The following is a 21,897-nucleotide window of genomic DNA, read 5'->3' as shown; positions in this document are numbered from 1 at the left end:
AAACTAACTGCCCGCTGAGCAGTAAAAAGGAAAAGCTAAGTGGAAACCGGTAGGGATCTGTCTGCAAGAGGCACTTGTGCCACTTACACATGCAGGTGCAATAGCCTCATCAGCTGCAGTACCTCTGTTTCACACCGAGCCTTCTTGCGTGAATAGGGTTTCCAGGATTAGTTGCTAGGCCTTTTATTTAGCTTTTCAAAGCATGGCTGTATTTCTGGCATGACCATAGTGTAATCACAGGGAATAATTTTGATGGATAGCAGAGGAGGAGAGAGAGAGATGCTCACTGAGCCCAGCTGATGCATATAGGGTCATTTATGTCTTGTCGATAAACATATGAAGTACAAGAAAAGACCCCTGGGAAGCCAGTGACACTAATGGAAAAGTTAAGTGTGAGACTGTACAGCAGGACTAGGTGCCTTTTATTCAGAGTTGTTATTAATTTAGGCAAAGCAATTGAGAGCTGTCAGGAGTGTAACCTCTGTGTTCACCTCTGTAAATTATCATAGCCTCTATCACCTTAATAACAGGAATTCAGATCAGAGCATTTGTCTTAGAGGTGAGGCTCAGCTTACTTGTGATTTGAAAGGAAACAATTAATTGTTGTTCTTGACTAAGTTTCTTTTTCACTATTGCTTTATAATAAGTTTCTTTGCCGCTTTGTTAGAAGCTCATCTTGAAAGTGGTACAAGGTGAAGTGAGGCTGTATCAGATGTAACCCGTTGAGTAACATGTGTTAGCTCCCTCTAACTAAATGATGCATTGCCATGAGAAGAAACATAGCGTAAGTTCCAAATATTCACACTGATTTTTGATACTATAAGGAAAGGTTAGCACTAGAAGTGGTGAATTTTTGTTCTCATTTCCAGTTACACTTGTGTACCAGCTGCAACGTGTCGTAGTTGCAAAGCTTCTCCTTTAAAAGAGAGCATTCATCTCCCTGATGAGAATTGCAACCTGAAGAGAGCATTCTGATTCACTGGTCCCAAATGTCACCTCCCTGACCTCACAAAATAGACTTTTCAGCTTTTGTGTATCACCTCCTGCCTTCTCTGTACCCTCTGTGCTCTCATTGCGTCCCCTTCCACACCGAGATTTGATTCATTGAGCTGGATTGTGACAGAGAAATCTCATGTTAGCCTCTCTTCTAGGGAGCCTGGCAAAAGCATTGTGATAGATAAGCTTTCTTTTGAAGTTTGAAATAGCCTTGTATATACCTGCTTTTTTCTTGTGATTCTGCACCTATTGGGTAGGGCAGAATGCAGCTGAACAGCTGGGGCATCTGTTTCATGGTAGTTTTAAACTCTGCCATGGAGAAGCAGAAGTGACTTCATGTAATGTTAAAGAACAGCTAGGTCTCTTTCCTTGTCTAAGGAAACATAACTCATTCTGTGCCTATGTCCCTAATTAGCAACACTTACAAGCCTTGACCTTTCAACAGAGAGCTCAGCTTCATCTATGCAGAATTGCCCCTATAATGTAGCTGTGCATAATAATAAAAACAATTTAAACCACATTAAGCATTAAAAAAAAACCCACTTAAAAGCTTAGACCCAGACTTTTCCATATTTATTCATGTTGAGCAGTAATTTACTCTCGTAATAGTCCCAGTGAGACTGCAGCAAGATACTGTGCACTGCAAGTAAGGGAGACAGAGCACTGCTTAATAAATAAGCGGTTGTGTCTTCCTGCTTTGTTAGCTTATAGCTCAACAGTCTTTGTGTCCAGTGTATGATTTCTTTCCCAAGACCAGCCTAGTTCCAACAGCCTTCTTCCATCACGTTATTGTACGTATGCTCCTTTAGCTTATTTTGTCTGATTCTCTCATAACCTGAAAAAAAAAAGATAGAAATTAAAGCTGGAGTCTGCTGCTTTTATCCAGACTGGTGCCACTGTCAGGGAAGACTGAAAATGTTTCTTTTCCAAGTGACTATGTAGGCATGCCCACTCTTGTGGCAGATTTCTGGCAGAGAAGGACTGAGTCCTGGCAAGCTGTGTGAAATCAAGTCTCTGCTACCATGATCCCTTATGTATTTGGGAAACTTCCAGATTGTGGAAAAATAGGTCAGGCTTCCATATAGTCCTTTACTCTGTCTCCTTTGCTTCTCCAGCTTATCTTTATTGCTAGACTAGAAGGTCATGAGAAATAAGTTCTGTGTAAGAATAAGCCTTTTTTCTGGGTTTTAAAGAGCAATGCCTTCTTTATGCCCAGAGAGTGGTTGAGCTGCCACAACCACATATTGAGAGGCCCCATTTCCTTACTTCAGATGATGAAAGTGTCCTCTGCCTCAAATAAGTTAAGAACTTAATAAACTCTTGTTCAGAAACTGTAATTTATTGTGCTTAGCTATCTACTGCCAAAGAAAAAAGGCAGCCAGACTCCAAACCAGTATGTTCTCCCAGCTGTTTTGTGGCCTGAAGAAATTCAGCCCAATATGCAGTGGTGTTATGCATTTTACTACTATCTACTGTGAGGCTCTTTACAATGGAAATGCCAAATCTATCCCCAGGCAGAAGGTAATATTTCAGTGCCCAACAGCTTGTCATAACCCCTACGCTAACCATGGTGTATGTTCTCCATCTACCTAATCAAATTCTTGTTGTATATCACAGTGATGCTATGTGATAGTTACCACAGGTCTTTCAATTAGAGGAATGTCTTAAGATTAGAAGAGAGAATACGAGCTTGATTAAAAGAGTTCACCCTCGCCAAGATTACAGTGTCCATCAAGGCTGATTCTATAGTTAATGAAGGCTGTAGTCCACTGTATTCTGGCCTGGAGTGGTAGTCAGTTTGGTAGACAGATATAAAAGCACCATCTTGAGCTTGCTTCCCTCTGAGCTGTTCTCGATCACTCCTCAATAACTCTTTAAAGCTGATTTTTCGAGGTGAATAAGAGATAGGCATCATTTGACTGAATTGCAATTCAAGAGTAACAGCACCATATTTGAGTTTTATTTTTGTGAAAAACACACAAGCACACTGTGATCTACATAAGGGAGAGCAAACATTAATAAAGCACACTTTTCCCCCTATGTGTTTTGTAAAAACCTGGGATGACAGAGAAATTTGCTATGCACTAACAGAAGTGAACCCTGAACTAAGCAAGCTCTTCTTCAGGAGTGCTTTCTTATTCAAGTACATCCTGTTCACTGCAGTTTATTCTTTCATAGGATATTTACCCCAATATCCCTTTCTTATAGCTTCCATAAAGGTGAATATAGCTCTCTCTGATCTAGTAAATACAGGTGTTTCTCTTCAGCTTCCCCCATTTTATTTCTAGAAGAAATAATGTATTCTTTCATTAATGCTTTTTCTTTCAACTGTTTAATAAAGAAACAGGGGAGTGCTCCAGCAATTGAAATGCTGACTTTTTTTTTTGGTGGGTATTGAAGTATTTTTATATAGTTGCCATTTTGACAAAATTGGCTCATTTCCCTTCTATACTGTATTCCAAACTTCCATAGGTATAGATGGAGGAAGAAGATGCCTTGCTATTTAACATGCTGCTTTCTGCATTAATCTGTTGATGTTTGATCTTTTTACATGTATAGCTTATACTTTTGTAAGCGCTTTTTTCCTCAGCTACCATGCAAACCTGCATATTTTAGACGGCTGAGATCTTACCAAGCTCATCTCAGTTAACAGCTATCAATTCAACTCCTCCTCCCCTGCTACTTGACCCAGGATCCTTCTGAACCTTTTGGCTGTGTGAACAACTCAAAAGGAAACAGATAATGATGGTAAATGGGGTGTCATGCTTTCCCTTATATATGGCCATTGTAATACAGATACAGCAGGCCAACAATGACTCATCAGTAGCACCAAGCCTGCAATTTTGCTGTGTTTGCAATTTCAAAGGAGAAAAGCAGCTCACAATTACACGTATTAAACTTTCAGATGATGCAGAAATTATGATGTACATCATTTATATTATCAGTCAAACCATAGGCAGAGAACATCAGGTCTTTATGTGGCCCAGGTGCACATTTCTTATAATTTAATCAGCACAAAGCACCCTCATTTCGCCAGAGAACTCTAATTCATGCTGTGAAAACCACACCATGCCCTCTGTCACCCCCCCTGCTGCAGTCAGTAAATTACAGCTAACGATTCATAACTGTTACCTGCATTTAATCTAGTGCCCTTTGCAGTGAGTTCAGCCAGCTCTGCTCTACAACCTGGTAAAGTTCTACAGAATGCCATGAATTATCTTCATGGAGATTATGGATATCAAAAGGACTACTTAAAAAAAAAACAAACCCAAAACCACCCCCCCCCCCCCCCCCCCCCAAATAAATCTAAACCAAAAATAACAACCCCCAAAACAAACCCAAACTAAAGCAGCTAGTAATTTGGTTCAGGCAAATGCATGTGGGAAGCACAATGATGCTGATCTCTTAGAACTACATCCCTTAGCTCAGCAAGGATGCATTGGTGGTGGGAGAGAGCTATCTATATCTCTGCTTTCCTCCTCATTTCTTGTTGTCTGCCTTTCCTTTCTGCACCCCTGCTTTTCCCCACTCTTGTCACAGGCCAGGGAATAGGGGAAAAGGCTGAAAAAATGATTATGCTGATGGGAGAAACTTAACTCATCTCTTGGCCAGATCCTGCCAGCAAAATCACATTTAGAAACTGAGGAGGAGAGGATGAGGGCAGAGGGATAAATGGAGTTAATGCCAGGGGAGTAGGAGGCATTTGTTGATGCAAGGCTGGGAGCTTTCCATGTGTGTATGTTTGTTTTTCCTACCTGTAACATGGCTGTCAAGAGCTTGCTGTCAGCATGGGTATGTGCTAACTCCGGCTGGAGGTGGGGAATCCTTACAAGAAGTGCTGCGAGATGCCCATAAGTGAAAGACATCCATCAGGGTGGGGGGCTCCGTGAGAACCCCAGCTTGTGGGGTTGTGCCTCTCCCCCTGCACATGTTCTGTGTACCATTACCCTGGAAAATTCCCCATGGCTGTATGCTCTGGGAGCTGGAATGGCCACCTCTGTACTTCCCAGAAAGCATAATGAAGAAGTTAGAGCTGCTGTTTTGAAAGCTGTCCAAAGAGGATTTGGATGCTCAGTTTTTTGTTAAAAGCTGGTGGGAAAACAGGTGCCAAAATCCTGGCTTTGCCATCCTAAATCTGCCTGCACTGAACAAAAGGAAGAGAGTAAGCTGAGAAAAAACAAATGTCTCTTCAGCTGACTTGAAACTAGCTGGCCAGGCTCAAATAATTTAGTTTTCTCCCTATGTCTTCTTACCTTTGCCTACACCAAGATGAAGGGTGGCAAAAAAAAAGCCCACCTAGGAAGTGTTACAGTTGTGTTGGTGGTTTCCATTTTGGATTTATATTCTCTTCTACTATTTAATTTTATTTTTAAAGGGATTAAACAAAAAAAAAAAAGATTAGGCAACCAAAAAAAATAATTTCTTGTACTCTTCCAGTGAAAAATGGTTTTGGATACAGAACCTGCTAGTTTAGCATAAAGAAGGGGGAAAATATTGAAAATTGAGAAATGTACTTTTTTCATCACCAAAAGAATATTTTCATATTAATAAAAAAAATTGAGGATGCATAATCACAAATGTATATGAGAACATAGAGTAAATCACTGGAAACCTCGATGTCTTGGGAGTTTCAAACAAAAGGTTATTTGCAGACCTGTGAGTAAGTCTCAATGCTGTGCTACACAGCTCTACAGGTCTGACTAGCTATGTCAGAGCAGATGAAGGTTGTATGTTGTTACTGAGGTGATACGTACAGTACACTGATGTGTACAAGTTAAGGATATTGCTCAATATTTATGGTGTGCACGATTTATGTTGTCTGATATTTTGTATGAGTGCTGAACACTTAGAGTTTTCAGTGGGTTCAAGTCCATGATAGTTGCCATAGAAAGATGAAAAGTTACGGCAAAGGATTTTCCCTTTGCTTATTTACTGAAACACTTCCACTTACTTATTTTAGAAGGACCACATATTCCCCCAGACAATTTCTTGGCTTTCTTGCTCTTGTCAGTGCCAGATACCAGTGCCAGTGATTTTTCTCCCTCTATTGTGGTTACAGTATTTCTTCCATAGAAATTGTTTGGAGGCTGCAGACTAATTTTACTAAAGTCAGTAGATGGGTATTACATGGCATTGACTCCTGGGGTCTCTCAGTCTGTTTCAGATTATAACTATTGACCTAGAGGTGAAAGTCTCTATATCCCATTACTAATTCCCTGAGTCATGCGGTTCCCTGTAACAGTACTTTAAACAGATGATGCAGGATGCTAGTATTCAATAGCATCTACCCCATTTTATTAGCAAAGATACCTTCCAGATATTGTTTTTTGCACAAGAAACAGGACAAGGGGAAATGACTTTTAACTGAAAGAGGGTAGATTTAGATCAGATATTAGGAAGAAATTGTTTACTGTGAGGGTGGGGAGACATTGGAACAGGTTGCCCAGAAAAGCCATGGCTGCCCCATCCCTGGAAGTGTTCAAGGGCAAGCTGGATGAGGCTTTGATCAGTCTGGTCTAGTGGAAGGTGTCCCTGCTTACGGCAGAGGGGCTGGAACTAGATGAGCTTTGAGGTTCCTTCCAATGGAAACCGTTCTGTGATACTATGACATGTATGTAGCTGTCCTCATGAGTTTGTCTTTATGTGTCTAAGGTTTTTGATGAAGACAAATACCTTTAGGGTTGAAGACAAGAAGATCTGAATTTGTTTTAGAATTCTGGCATATTATTATTCACAATAGTATACTGGATATAATAAAAGCCTTGAATTCAGAAAATCCGCTGCTATTATGTTTTCCTATTTTGAGCATCATTGTAGTCCTTTTCATTTGTGATTGGGACTTAGCATACTTTCTCATTACTGCTATCTTAAAAGCTACACACCTTTGCATTTCAGTCCTATTGTTTAGTGTGTAGGTCTGAATAGAGAAGAACTGAGATAAAAAGAAGTGAGGGTTATGGATGGTAACCTCTCTAACTATTGAATGAAGGTGGAAATCTGCACCGTCACCACTTATTTTCTGTATCTGCTGAATTGTTTTCATTTGTCTCAATTGCACCATTATTTGAAGAAACAGATGTTATGTCCAGTCCTCTGACCAGATTTCGGTTATGTGATAAAACACAAATGAAGCTGCTAAACATCTCAAAAATTATACTAATTTCTCATAGTTTTACATAAGTGTGTGATCAGATCCATCAAGGACATACAAAGCATCAGAACGGGGTATAGAAGAAGTTGGGGGTTTTGTTCCAAAAGAATTTAGTCTTTATGGTCTGATGTATTTATTGATTCATTTTTCACCTTCTCTCACTTCTGGAATACCTCCTCTTAAATGGGAAGTGCTGCATCTTCAAAAGTTAGTGTCAAATAAGTCATTTTGGCCCACATAACCAGAAGTTACTTGCATAAATCCCAGATAAAATTTTATAGAGTTATTCTGATGTAAGTGTATAAAAAAGTTCTGCACAGTAAGCTCTAAAACCGAGAGTGATCAATGTCTGATTCATAACACACTTCTTTTATGGGAAGTAACCTCTGAAAAGCAAACTAGCTCCACACTTAAACTGTTGTTTTCATGTACTTCAAAGTAGCAGATGTATTTTATATATAATATTTATAAGTTACCACCATTCCTCAGGCATCTATGAGCTAGTTATTTCCCATAAATGTCATGTGGCTGTACCGTTATTTTCTGTTGTTCTTGTTTGTGCAGTGGTAAAATTGTCATAGACTGGCAGCACAACAAAGAGCTTTTTGACATTATCCTCAATGCGTTTGGCTAGTGAGCAATTACATATTTTAGAAAGTAATTCTGAAGCACTAGAGAAAACATGTAAAGGTATGCAAGATCTGTAAGCTCCTATTGAGCTGTACATTTAGCACACCTATGCCTAAGAAACAAGAGACTGATAGCAAGTGAAAAATAAATCACATAGAGTTAATTATAAAGGACGCTGTCAGTATAAAACTACAAAGAGGAAAATGTGATCTAGTTTTCCCAGCTCTTGGAGTATGTGAACTTGCAAAATGTAACTGTTTTCTTTCTTCTCTGATGCTATGCTTATTGGAATGAAAGGACAATCAAAGTTTTGGTATTTCTTTATCAATTACTACAAAATAGATGTGTGTCAGGTGTGCAGATGGTGACTGAGGTGGGCTAAGTTTTGTTCGGTATATCAACCAAAAAAAGCTGAAGTGAGGAAATGTCAAGATTTGGATAACAATTGAAGATACTGTATCAAAAATGGCAGCACAGAAAAGATTAACTAATGAGTAAACAGTAGAATACAAAAGCATAACTAAGGAGAATTAAGAATTTAAAAGAAGCCTAAATAAAAGGAGAATGCAGTACTACGGTGAAACAGCTGATTGAGAGTAGCATTTCTGGTCATACCCAGAAAAAAATCTTGGATATAGGAAAAGGAGTGTTATATATCTACTTTTATGTTGAAATATAGGAAAAAAAGGAATCTAAGAGCAAAATTAGTCCTTTTAGAAATCCTTGAAAATGGACACCAAATAATATTGACATATCGAAATCACCAACAGAGTTCTTGTTCTTGCATATGTTTTCTCCTGTCCTTCCAGGCAGCTTGGAGCTTGTGAATAAAGTCACAAAATGTTTAGGAAAAAAAAACCCAGTTTGGAAACTCTGAGTTAAGCTTGGCCAGGGTTTCAAATGAGATGTCTGCTGCCAAAGGGAAATGGCAAAGGGGAAAAAAAAAGGTAATCTGAAGCATTCATAGGTTTCATTGTCATTAACAATGTTAACGGGAAAGTAGAGCAGTCTGGAAGGAAGTGGGCAGATTAAATATAGCTTAATCTGCCACATTTCCATCTGCTTTTATGTATCCAAAACAGAAAAGAGCCACCTGCTAATCAGAAGTGACACATCTCACTTAGGAATGCAATTAGTCTTTTTTGGTTAATCATCTTAATTAGTTTTGAAATCTTTAAACATACGGGAAAACGGCAGAAGATCAAGAGATAATAGTTCTGCAAATGAAAGTTGTACAAATACGATGAGTAATCGCATGAGTTCAGGGCACAATCATGAAAATTGTGGCATAAACAAGACTGTGGTAAAATAAGAATTAAAAAGCCAACCAATCTAAACAAAGCCTCGTCTAAACAAAACCTGTGATAAAAATGGAAGAGGCTGAAAACCAAAGTTATCTCCCCGGTGCCTTAGTACCTCCGTCGCCTCCAAAAATCCCATGGTATAAACACAGACCGAGGAAAAGACAAACAAAACAAGCTCAGTTCACCACGTTTAAGTGTGTTGCTTAATTGCACAGACCTTCTTCGTGTAAGCTTCAGCTGGTTCTTTTTAGACTATGTTTTGCCTCTTCAGTTACTTTCGTGTAAAACCCTTACGAAAGTAAGTTATTTACATACCAAACATTGCCATTAGAGGCAATGATAAGTGATTTCTACATATTCTCAAGGCTTTGGCTCATTTTTGTTTGGTTTTGTTGCTACAGCTGTCATCACGGTAAAATGCATCCCTGGGATCTATAGGGAAACAAGGTGTGGTAGCTCTGTGAAAGCTTTTGCTGAGGGGCAGAGCATCCCAATGCTTTGCAGGCTGCCTTTGGAAGCGTAGCTTTGTGGTTGATGCAGGCCTGTATTTATTTGTTAGCACCAGTTTCCACCTGCTTCCTCTGGCCAATTGATAGCTGGAAGCAGTCTTGGTTTAGTTTTGGTCAATGAGATTCCTGGCCTTTTGGGTTAACTGGGTAAGTTCAGTGAAGCTGCTGGACAAGACCTGGTTCTTCATGTGTTTTGCATAGCTATCAGGTGTCCATCTAAAGGTTCATTTCCACTCTCATTTTCTCTTTAATTTCCCTGGCAGTACTCACCCTTCTTTTCTGCAAATCTTCATTTCCTGGTTAAAATCATCCCAGGGCCAAGAACTAGAGTACATGTATCTGATACTTTTGGGTGCACTGGAAGTTAGAGGCTGTACTCATGAGCAGGCTAAAGAGTAGAGCTGCACTGGTGGCAAGGCATAATGCCCAGACCCATAGCCTCGACAGCATCAGCAGCCCACATGCACAGAGGTGCTGCAGCACTGAAATGTGGGCTCACCCACCCAGCACAGCAGATTCACCTGAGCTGCCTATCAGTCAGAGAGAGCTGAGTCGCAGACTGGTCACATTGATAACTAATGTACTTGGCAGTATCTCCTTGCCTTCTCCCTATGGTGCCATCCCCATGGATAAGCTGCGTTAGCATCTTTGCTGCTGACACTGCAGAAGTCATCCCTAACTTCAACCCTAGGAAGGCAAGCTGGAAGGCCAGCATGCAGCTCATTGCTCTATGCCTTTTTAGTTGCATCAATATCAAGTGTGGAACATGCATTTTCTAAGAGAATACCACTTCACGTAGCAGAGCAATGCTGTCATTTTGCAGGTTGGTTTGCTACAACTGTGTTCCTGTGGTTGAATTTAGGCTGTGTCTGGTAATGCACAGCTCCCATTTGACAAGAGGCGTGTGCAATCTAGCTTCCTTATGAAGGAGAGCAAATGTGTAGTCTGGAGGACATATTTGGAGTGTCAGGACCAACAGGAAGATTGGCTTTTAACATGAAACAAACTTTTGGGATAAAGATGAGGAAGAGTGAGTTTTAATTAAAAATACTCTCAGCTTATCTTCACACTCAAGGGAACACGATTTTTCAGCCATTAAAAGCAATTGGAGCATTGCAATTTTATTTTATTTTTTATTTTAATTTACGTTTTTGGAAGAAGAAATAGTTCCTAATTGAGTCTCACACTGTGCAATTCAGGAAAATTCACATGTACCCCGTTTGTGCTGCACCCATTGCAGTGCTATGTACAGGATGCAGTTTCTCCACCATGAGATGGCTAGACAGGAAGGGTGCATATACAGCCCTACTTCTTCCAAAATAGCCTGGATAACAGCTGGTAAGAGAGGGAGGTGTCAGTTGTGTGTGGATGCCACAAACACCCATCATGCTAAAGAGGAGGACACCCTTGGTTGGGTTAAATAATAACTAAGGAACTGCAGGGAAACTTTAGATGAAAGGCTTGGCTAGAAAAGGAGTGACAAAGCAGAATGAAGCCTGGACATTTGTGAGCACCTATTACCATTTTATAAGTGCCCAGCATAGTGATTCAGCTGCGGTATCACTGTTATTGGTCCTGAACATATAGGTCAGAGAGGGATTGGCAGTTATTTGCAAGTTGTTAATAAATCGATAAACCAACATAAACCATGTGAATTGAGCAGTTAGTTTGCTTTTCCCCCTGTGATGTTAGCGAACAGCAAGATCAGACTGTTGTGAGAGAATGGAAAATGAAAAGATAAAACTGCAGAGAACATTTCATTCTTTTACAGTATTTGTGGTGTTGCTCAGAGCTGATTTAGCTCCTCTGTGTGTTTTTTGCCTTAAATAGTGTGTGGGTTGTACTGATATTGTTGCTTCTTTGCTTCATAGCCTCAAAAATGAAAAGGACCTATATCAGACAACAAATCAACTTTTTACTCTCTATATAATACTTACCATGTAGTGAATGAAAGTGAAAAAAAGAGAGGTAAATAACCCCACAACTCTTTACTTCAATTACCAAAGGAAAAAGGGAAAGAGCAGGTGTTTGAAAAACCCTGTCATATAAGATTTCCACTTTCTTTGGAAAGCAAGAACATTGAAGTGAATCTACAATTGCTGGTTTCCTCTAGAAACAGTAACACTGCCCTTCCTCTAATCCTTTTGACCTACTATTGTAAGGCTGCTTATAGACAGAAATAGAAACCACATGCTGCCAGTCAGGGCATCCTTAATTTCTCATCCCAAGTAAAATAAAGCTGTATCCTTTGTGAAAGAGTTCATAATTTTTCTCTTTTCTTGCAGCTGAGAAAGAGGACAATGGAATGCGACACCGGAAAATCTTAGGTGGGTAAAACTTGTGGCAACACATTTTAAAGACAAAATATATCCACTCAGAAAATAAAAGTATGAGGTTTTGTGCTTCTCGATATTGTGTGAGAGTGCGCCTGCAAGCAGCCTCTCACTTCACTGTAAGTGGACTGCTTCTCAAGTGGCTAATTCCCAAAGGAGTCTGTTGCAAGATCCTGAACAGCCATTGATCACCTTCATTGTGGTATTTGATACTTTCAGCATTTTTCTGCTTGCTCCCCAGCGTGACAGAAAGACTGCTGGTGGCAAACGCAGGGCGAAGGCACTCCTGCCCTTGAGGATGGAGGAGCAGTGCAGTTCTAGTATGAACAGGGGCTCACAGTCCGCACCTTGATCATCTCTATGTATCTCAAGGTGGTTCACTGCAGTTTTAGTGCATGCAAACTAGATTCCTTTAAAGGGAAAATAAACTGTTCCAGGTTTTTGCTGGAGAGGAGAATGTGACTGAACCGATAGCTTTCTTTTGAGCTAACTGAACCATGAGCATAGTGGGGATGTTCAGTTAGGTGATCTGACTGACCATAGGCCAGAGCAAAACACCTGTAGCATAGATGTGAGGACCTCAGAAACATTCATTTCCAGAAGAAAATCTATCTCTTTTATGTTGATTTAATAGCTAATGTAGATAAATTCCAGTTTGAGTTTGTAGAGCTTGGTATCCTCATAAAATGCCTTCTAGTTACATATGTAAATGCCAACAACAAACAATGAATGGTTAAACAGAAAAGCAATTCTTAGAGAAGTCCTGATTGCTTTAGATGTCTTGAAAGATAATGTTCAAGTAGGAACAAAACCAGAATTCAAGTTGCATGTGTTCATAAATACTCCATTCATAGGGCTTATGTGTCTCAAGCCATTTATGCTAAGGCAGTTTCAGTTATGTAAAAGAATGGATTGTGCAAATGTCTCTCAGGATTGGGTTTAGGTATTAATGATCCTATTGTTGGGTGGGCGACTGCACTTAATCACCTTTATTGATCCTTTAATGCTCTGTTTTTTGTATTATTCCACATCTTCTTGTTAGTGATTTGTGGTAAGATATTGTCTGGTATGTTGTGTATCAAGTAACTTGGATGATGAATTGCCATCCCAGATAGCAAGTGATTTGAGTGGCGGATTTTAATCCCATGACAAGTCAAGGCCCATTGCTCTAGGAGTCAGAATAGAACTGGTGGTGCAGCCATAGTTCAGAACAGCACAGAGATCACATGAAACCTTATGTTTCCCTAAGTTCCTCATTTGCCCCAAAGTTCCGTATTTATAGTAAATAAATATGCCTGGATACTTAAATGTTTCTACCATCAAAATATTTGAGTGTTTAAAAAAATAACAATGAAAATCAGATATGACTGATAGGGCTTTTTTTTTTAAGTTACTTGGAAGCCTGTGTATATGTAAGGGATCAGTCTTTGCTTCTTTTTCAGGGATATAGAGTGACAGAAAATGGCAACTGATCAGAGATCCCATTGCTTGTAGGGAATGGTTTTGGTTATGAGGCTGAGCTGTATGAGAAAATGCATCCCAACTCTGAGATCGGGTTTCTCCTGAAAGAAAAGCAAAACCCATTAGCTCTATGTAGCAGGACCTCTGCTGCAGATGCTCGGTATTCCAAATGTTCAAGCCACAGAGAGAAGTTTCAGGTGCAAACTCTAGTCTGTGTGTGCTGCTCCAATTGGAGACTTGGGACTGGGTCACCCATGCCCTTAAGCTTAGTACCCTCTACTCAGTGCTTCCACCTCGCACAGGAGAGGGTCCTTCCCACTCCTGATTTGGCTGCTCCACCTCATGTAAGTATTCCACTGCGTTGGAGACTCTGTAACCCATCCATCTCAAATGTAAAAGCCTTGCTCCAAACAGTGTGTGTGTGTGTGTGTTTGTTTACATAAAGTAGAAGGCTGTCACTAAGACAGACTAATCCACTGCTGCTAAGAAATGGCCTCAGGAAAATATTTTGAGGGATCCTGGCGTGCGTGCTTCCAACAAAACACCTTTTGCATAAACAGATTCCATATGAAAAACAAACTGCAAACCATTGTGCATTTTTGTACCGGAAATGTAATTAACAGCATTTGTATTATTTTCTCCTTCAGGTCGTGCTTGAATGTTGTGAGATGCCATCGTTTTGGGGAAGAAATCTCTACCAAGGTCATTCTATTTGCTGCATAACTTGCATTTCCTCACTTACTTTGGGAAGATCCTGCAGTGAAAAGCGGTGTCTTGAGGTGACAGTTATTCTGATTTGGAATTTTGTGTACAATAATTAAACAGTCAGGTACCAGCAGACATGTGTTACCTTGAGATAACAGGCTCCTTGGAAATATCGTGAAGCAGAAGGTGAAATTAGTGCCTCCAATGACCTGGGAAACACATTATCTCACTACTGCACAAGCTTGAGGGTGTATTGTTACTGTATACCAACTATTAGCATTCTTAGGTGCATCGTGATTGATTGTACCATGTAAAACATATGTTTAAAACATGTTCACCGTTGTGCACCATGCGATAATTATGTCTGACTCTGAAGGACCAATGTATCACATGTGAGCCAACAGGAGCATGAAGTATTGTTTTTTCTCACTGGGATATGCAAGACTGGTAAAAGTTATCTTGAAAGGGACTTGAGCGTCGGAGTCCCACAGATTCAACAAGACCAATGTCCGTAATGCAGTAGAGAGAGTACTTGCATGCAATTGGCTCACAACTGTTGCGTATTATTTGCTTCTTTGCAAATATATACGTGTGCATCTGCGTGTTTGCACGGCCAGAGCAGCTCTCACAGTGTTCGTTTTTAACCTGCATCTATTTCGGTCCCCCAGTGCTGTCAGTTGTCTCATTTTTCAGGTGACTGATAGGAAGCATTGTTTTCTACCACTGAACAGGCTGGCACTGTACCCGGGATGTGGGTCAGCTGGTTAGCACAGCCCTGACAGACAATGGGCTTTGTGTTTCTTGCTTCTTCTCAGAGCTCTGCAGCGAGGCATCACATCAGATGGAAAAGAAGGTCTACCTTTAATCTGAGCTACTTGGGAAATCAAAGGGGGTGGATTAAAACAAGTGTGGTGACTGATACCCATAGGAGATCGCTTTCCTGTTCCAGTTGATATAATGAACAGGATAATCAAAGCAAGGTTAGAACCCCCCTGTACCTTTTCTCCAAGGATTTTTTGTGATGTCGGTTCACAAGGTACTATAATAACTGAACACACGTGTGATAATGATTTAAAAATAGTTGTTTGGTTTTTTTTTTTACCTTAAAATAATTTACATATATCTGCTCCGGAAAAGTGTGTGTTTTATGAATCATCAGGCTTGTAGTTAAACATGTTTAACCTTATTAAACCTGCAGCTGTCTGTTTCTTTGCATCTTGGTGTCCTTTGGTCTTTGCTAAAAATAGTTGCAGTGCCTACACATAAGGACTGCATTTAAATGATGTGGTGGGATGTTGCTTTAACATTGGATTTGAACATTCAATAATGGACAAAAGATCTCGCTCATGCTCAGAGAAAAGAGCATTAAGAGGAAGACGGGTACTGTGGAAAGAGGTAACAGGTTTGGCTGGGCTGTAAGGTAACAACCTACTGACTCGTAGTAATTCCTCTCTCCTTGAAATCAGTGTGCTGCCAGGACTGTGCTGGTTTCTCTACAAGGATCCCCAGAAGGGCAAGAACAGGTTGTTATACACATCCTCCACACCGCCGCGGCCGATCGTGTGTGCAGTTAGTAAACATGAAGCAGGTTCTCCTCAGGGCTTCTCCAGTGGTCCCACATCAAGGTCTCTCTTTACATGTCCTCACTTAGTGCTGGGGGTGCAGCACTATGAGAGGGTAGCCCACAAGCTGCCTCCTGCTGTATTTGCTTCAGTGTCCCGGGAGAATCCTACAGAAACACTAATGCAGTGACCCTGGGTCTCCCCACCAGCTCTCCTTGTAGCTGGTACCATGTGAAAGCGTGAGTAGTGCTTTCATGTAAAGGGAAGCATTATGTCCTTTACTGGCAATAGCTCCCATATAAGTGAAATGTGTTACTTTAATGTGTTTTAGACAATTTGGTGATTTTTTTTTTTAATTTTCTTTTTTTTTTATGATAAGGTTATCCAACAGTGCAAGATCTTGGCTAATTCTATGCTTTCTGTCTTAGCACTTCAGTCGAATCCACACGGGATGGTGGTATTCAGCTCTGCATTACTGCTATTTCTCACTTTAATGACCCTGGTAAATCTTTAATGATTGCCATCACTGTCAGAAGGGCACAAAGGGCCCTCGTCTGTCTTGATGCAACCTAAGAAAGTATGCTCACAGATGTCAATTAAAGTAATGGCACTGGTGGTAGGTCACTTGTATTTTTATGGGTGCCACCTCTTCTTGCAAAAAGCAGCATAAAAATTCCACTCAAAATCATTATAGTCACTAAAAAAGTAAATGTAGGTGTCTTAGGTTTTATTTTGATTAAGCGGGGCAGCACATTCCAGACAAAATGAACTGGGACAGGCACTTCACAGAGAGGGCTTGATCATTTCAGTAAGGTAGAATGCCTAAGATATAAGCTGTTATTTTAAATTAGGTATCCTGAAGTGTGAAATGTTCATCCTGTAATCCTTGTTTGAAAGTCTGTGTTGGCGAAATTCATTTAACATTAGAACCAAGGTTTTTTTCCACCACTTAAACATTGTTTCATCATGAGTGATTTCTCTATCACAGTGTAGCCTTTGAGATACAATTCTCTCAAATTATGGGGTATGTAAGCTGCCCTGTGAGCTAGGAAGTGGATATACAGTTCTCCTGTTTTCATTAATAGCAGTTGCCTGCCTAATTCAGTGAGCAGCACAGAGAAAACGTAGCCCCATGGGTCAACGTCAATGGATTCAATGAGGTCTTCACCCTCTAAAAATGTCATTAGTGGAAGTAATAGCTGGCTGTGGGCCCTAGTGCTTGCTATAGCTGCAGCACGCTGGCTCTCTGGAGAGCAGAAGTCTGATGCAGAGGTGGTCAAGCTAGTCAGGGGAAACTCCCATCCATTGTTCACTGCTGGCCAGCCACTTGTGGTCTTAACAAGTCTGTAAACCTTTCGGAGAGTTAGACTTTCAGCCTAAAATTGAGCTCACCTCAGTGGCCCATGGGCTGTGTTTGACAGGGTGGGAGTGATGTCTATCATTAGTGTTCTTCCCCACTCTTGTCCTGTATCACCACCTCACCTGAATATAAGGATAGGCCCTGAACCATTGCAACCTATCTCCACCCCTGTCAATATCAAATTTTCATACTAAGCCGACCTAGATCTTGAGGGGGTTTCATTGCCTACCAGGAGGTATTCCCATGTGTTGTCTTACCTGGTTCAGCTGCAGCACTGAGAACTCCGATGCTTTCCATACGAACGGTCAAGAAGCTGTGTCTCTAAACCTAATCTATAAGATGTGATTATTACATAAGAACCCACCTTCTTGTGCTGCACTTCAAAACTGAGAAAACTTAAGAACATTTTTGGTGCATGTGGCAGATAGTATTTTAATCCATACAACATCCCGAGCATGAGAGTAGGGAAGGGTGGATGACCTAGGAAAACACTGTAATCTTAGTCTTATTAAAAAAAAATATATTAAAAATTCCAGCATTAACATTGGATACCCTAGGTCATTATTTTATCCATAAAGCATATATTCATAACAGGGTTTTATTACACTTCTGTGTTCACCTAACTTTGTAGTCTCTTTTGATTTTATGTCTGTAGTTATTTTCCACTTCCAAGTCGTTTGATCTATGTTTTCCTTTAGACCTCTGCCTCTGTATAGATTACTAGAAAGGAGTTCAATTACAATTTTGTCTCTGATGTGGATATTTCTTTAGTGAAGGTTGTACAAAGACGTGTCCTTCCTTAGGCTCTGTTTCAAATAGGGCTTCAAATGGGAACTAAAAATAAAACCGCACCAAAACAATCTGTGTAGTCCAAGACATGCTTCGATTGAGCTTTCATGAGTATGTGCTTGATACATCAGCAGCAAATGTTTCCTGATCTTCAGTGCTACAAGTTTTGAGTAGTCCCAGGTCTGTTAATGTTATACTTGTGAGTTTTACATAAGGCTCTTAAAAATAATAGCAGGATCTTGAAGAATGCATGCGAGTACCAGATTTAGTTATAATTTTAGGATGCAAAATTTCTATTTTAAATATGCTTTTTTTTTTTTTTGCTTGGATGTGGAATTTCCTGTGTTCTCCTGCTGAAAATAAACATATCACAAAACTTTGCAGTCTGATCGTAAGAGTATTCATGTGGGACTGCGTTTTTTACACGTTTTAATATGTACTGTGCGATAGTTCCTCAGTTCAAATTTCACTTAAAATATTTTAACCTGCTTTGTCAGATATGAATTATAGAAAGACTGCTCACTCTACATTTACAGCACTTACTTGATTGCCAAGTCGCTTCTGTGAGAATTTATGAGCAACAGTATTAATTAGTTGGGTTATACATTTTATTAGATATAATTTTCCAGCAATATATTTCTTGAAATTTGAAAGATTGAAATTAACCTACTTGGAGTTTATTCCAAAGTCATGGCTATAGATTTTCAGTCTTTCTCTGTAGGCATATATTTATGTAAGGTTATCATCATTTGTACCCACCTCCATTTCATGTTGTGTATTTTGTCTTCAAACGTCTCTGAGGTGAGCATCCAGTTGACATAGTGCTGCTTGTTTAGGAAGAGAGGGGTGCACAGCTGATCTTTCCCCATGTGTCTTGAATACAGGGGCTAGATAAGAAAGCTTGAACTTCCAGGTACTAAACATATAAATCCCTCAAGGAATGTAAATGCTATTTAACTTGACATTAAGTGGTGATTTCAGGGACATTTATTCTTTGTGTATAAAATTAGGTCTTCCTCTGCAGGATCCAGGGCCATTCTGCACAGCCTTCTGACCTAAAAAAGGAACAATCCCACTGTTAACCTGCTTTTGTGTGACTCACAGCTATATAAGCCAGGTGGAAAGCAAAACACAACATCGGCTCTTTCCAACCTTCGAATAGCAAGTAGAGATGGGAGTTAAGCTACCCTTGCACTTCATGGGAACAGGAATTGCCACGCTTCACAGGAAATGTCACCTTTTTTCAAACTATTGAATCCAAATCCGACTGAAAAACTGAATGTGCTAAATGGTTGGTGGGTGTGGGGGAAAAATGATTTGATATAACATAGATTAAGGAGGAATCAAATGGTGTTTGCAAGCTGAAGACTAAAGCTTGGACTCCCAGCTGCCTGCTTAGCCTGAAATACCTCGGACCTTGGGTCTCTGTGAGCCTCAGGAAAGGGAAAGGACCCAGATGCACCACCCTCTGTCAGGCAGCCGCCTCCCCAGGTGACATCTCATGTCCGTGCTTCTACTGTAAGCTATATTTGCTTATGCATCTTGGTTGTGTGATTGAGAAGCCTAAGAATTTATATTAAAATTTGGATTTATATGATTGAATTTCGAACTTGCTAACAAGATGTAGTTTTCTCCTTTGTGTCATAGTGAAGGCGCACCTAAATAGTAATATAAATGGTACATAAGGAATTAAAGAAAAGAGTTTGTCAGAGATGTTTGCAAATGATATCATTTACTAAAAAAGACCAAAGAAGTTGAGACAACTGACAGATTTGTGTGTGCATGTTAGCAAATGTTGGCACCTATCCTGACTAATTTATTATTTCTCCTTTGGCAGCCATCAAGTGCTCTTGATTTCAGAAGTTTCTTGAGGATATGCACGACTCATAATGTAAAGGGAAGGCTTTTGTACACAGGCTGCTCACTCAGTTTCTTTTTCCTTTTAGGAAACAGATCATATTGGATTTTGTAGTGGATTTTGGAATATGTATTTCATGTATTTTTAATCTGGATCCTTCTATTTTCTATTCATGCTATAGAACTTGAGGATAAGACATTAATGAGAACATTTCACCATCATTCGTTCATGACTTTCTAAAAGTGATTTTGAGTTGGAAGTGTGAAAGATCTCAGATTGTTGCTACTTGATGTTGTAATTCAGCAGTCCTTCAAACCAAAACTGCTGCTAGAAAAAGTAGTCTTTCTTTGTTTCCTCTCCTGTTCCAACAAAGCTGCCTATGTCACCGAGTGGTGATTTTTCTTCAGTTGTATTAAGTTTGTATGCTTTGTAGACAGACAGTAGAGGCTTTTCAAACAGAAGTCTGTTGATAGTATAGATTTTTTTCTTTCAATTACAGTTCACTGTGAACTTAAGCCTAGAGCAGCTATACGGTTGCAGTTGGCCATTGTGGAGATGATGAGCATGGTGTACGGCTTAACCCTTTTTGCAGATGACTGTGTTTGTGGAGGCAATGGTACAAATCCCACCAGTCTTTGGGAATTTGTTGCAAGTGTCTATAGTGAAGGTTAATTTTTACGTGTACTTCCCAGAAATAAATGGGCACACTTCAGTATTTATACAAACAGGTTTCTCAAGCTCACAGCTAACAAAAGGTACTGGAGTTGTAACTTGTGGAACTCTGCTTTTTGCAGGCATCAGCTTTAAGGGACCTTCCCCAGGACCTACTCTGCTTCCAGAAGTGACCTACAGATTTTTACCTGAGAACCCTTAGCGTTGCTGCCAGAGGTGGCTACTAGGGCTAGTAGATCAGTGAAACCCTTGATCTCCTCTAGTACTTTGGTTTCCTTCAGGTAGTGCTGGAGGCCTTAAACTGACAGAGGACAGTGAAGTGTGATTCTGTGTGAGGGTGCATATAGCAGATGCTCTGTCTGTCCTTCTGGGCCAAAGCTTCACTGTCTAAACGGTTGTGTTATGGGAGGCAGGGCTAATCTGGTAGATCCCTTCCAGCCTTGTTTACTGAACTTAGAGGAGTGAACATTTGTTAGAGCTGACATTTTTTTAATTACAAGTGCATTGATTCCTCTTGTAATCCTAGTAGTTTTCTCTCACAAGATTATTATCTGATGTATGATTATGTGCTTTTTCTTTTTTCCATATGGTCTTGCTGGGTCTGGGCTCTGGGACTGGAGATTTGCTAATTGTTTGGACCTTATAAATATGTAAGAATCCTTTTCTTTCCTTATCATCACCTCACCAGCATCCTGTAACAAATGAGTGTAGACCTCATGAGTGTGTTTTACATAAAAGTGGTAGTAATATTATCTAGGATCTCCTGGACAATGGGGTCCTGCAGTACCATGAAGTTTTGCAAAGATGCTGCCTCATGCCATACGTGGGACTCCTGACTCTGTCATTACAAAATAAATTTGGATGTTTTTATCTTCAGCACTAGGGGTTTAGAAAATGCAGCTAGTTACACTTAGCACAGTGAATGTGAAGGAAGGTAATGAATAGTACTGGGTTTATGTGCAAACTGCTCTCTATGTTTAGCTGCATTTTATTACTTACAAGTTTTATTCACTACTATGTTAGTTTTCTAGGGTAATGGATTGATGACAGTCAAACATCTGATCTGTGCCCATTAACTTGCTTTTTTTGTTGGGTGTTCTGCCCGTAAGAATGAAAACCTCCTCACTTTGTTTCTGCATCTATAGGAAAGATGACTTCCCATGGCGGAACATGTAGAAATGCATTAAAATGTAAGTGTTAACACTGGTGCAGCATATTCCAGTTTGGGAGACAAAGCAAACTGCATAGGCCTAAGGTCTCCATATTAATGCAAGATCATGATCAGATTTCCTCTTGCAGAGCCCACTCTGACAAAATAAAAGATTACTTGCTTGCAAGATTACTGCCCCTAGGCTGCTCTTATTCCTCCTTTCAGTACACCTCTGCTGGCCTAACAAACCTTGGGGGGGGTCTTGAGTCTAAATATGTCCAAACTCTAGAAGCACCTCTATGAACGGTTTGTTTCTGCTAATTATTATTGTATGGGTAGATTAATGCCTCAATGTTTTCCATAGCACTGCAGGTCTCCAAGAGTTTGGATGTGTCTTTCTGCATCACTCCTGCAAAT

Source organism: Pezoporus wallicus, unplaced genomic scaffold (assembly GCF_028554395.1).
Source record: "Pezoporus wallicus isolate ANWC-B61680 ecotype Strahan unplaced genomic scaffold, APGP_CSIRO_Pwel_v1 contig_6814, whole genome shotgun sequence".
NCBI classification, from domain to species: domain Eukaryota; kingdom Metazoa; phylum Chordata; class Aves; order Psittaciformes; family Psittacidae; genus Pezoporus; species Pezoporus wallicus.
Note: the sequence above shows the minus strand (reverse complement) of the source record.